At 38.8% G+C, this 1,034-nt stretch overlaps 1 non-coding gene across 1 annotated transcript; it reads left to right on the top strand.

The window, feature by feature from the left end:
• Window positions 1-870: 870 nt before the first annotated feature.
• Window positions 871-1,034, top strand: LOC128578798 (U1 spliceosomal RNA). The gene has a single exon (XR_008377913.1). It is a non-coding gene; the product is annotated as a U1 spliceosomal RNA (small nuclear RNA).

Below are 1,034 nucleotides of genomic sequence, written 5' to 3' on the forward strand. Positions count from 1 at the left end.
GTGATGTGGTCCATTCTCACTGGGGTTAGATGATATCTCAGGGTGGTTTTGATTTGCATTTCTCTAATATATAGAAATGACGGACATTTTTTCATATGTTTGTTAGCCATTCATCTGTCTTCTTTACAGAAGGTTCTATTCATGTCTCTTGCCCATTGATATATGGGATTGTTGGCTTTTTTCATGTGGATTAATTTGAGTTCTCTATAGATCCTAGTTATCAAGCTTTTGTCTGATTCAAAATATGCAAATATCCTTTCCCATTGTGTAGGTTGTCTCTTTGCTTTAGTTGTTGTCTACTTAGCTGTACAGAAGCTTTTCAGTTTAATGAAGTCCCATTTGTTTATTTTTGTTGTTGTTGCAATTGCCATAGCAGTCTTCTTCATGAAGTCTTTCCCCTGGACTAAATCTTCCAGTGTTTTTCCTATGCTTTCTTGAAGGATTTTTATTGTTTCATGCCTTAAATTTAAGTCCTTTATCCATCTTGAATCAATGTTTGTGAGTGGGGAAAGTTGTGGGTCCAGTTTCAGTCTTTTACATGTATATATCCAGTTCTCCCAACACCATTTATTGAATAGGGAGTTTTTCCCTCAAGGTACGCTCTTGTTTGGTTTATCGAAGATTAGGTGGTTGTAAGATGTTAGTTTCATTTCTTGGTTTTCTATTCGATTGAAGTGTCTGTGTCTATTTTTGTGCCAGAACCTTGCTGTCTTGAGCACTATGGCTTTGTAGTACAGACTAAATTTTGGTATGCTGATGCCCCCAGCTTTATTTTTATTACTAAGAACTGCCTCAGCTATACGGGTTTTATTCTGGTTCCATACAAAACACGGAATCATTTTTTTCCAAATCTTGAAAGTACGATGTTGGATACTTACCTGGCAGGGGAGGTACCATGATCAAGAAGGTGGTTTTCCAAGGGCGAGGCTTATCCATTGCACTCCGGATTTGCTGACCCCTGCGATTTCCCCAAATGTGGGAAACTCGAGTGCATAATTTGTGGTAGTGGGGGACAGCGTTCGTGCTTTCCCCTG

Source organism: Nycticebus coucang, chromosome X (assembly GCF_027406575.1).
Source record: "Nycticebus coucang isolate mNycCou1 chromosome X, mNycCou1.pri, whole genome shotgun sequence".
Taxonomy (NCBI): domain Eukaryota; kingdom Metazoa; phylum Chordata; class Mammalia; order Primates; family Lorisidae; genus Nycticebus; species Nycticebus coucang.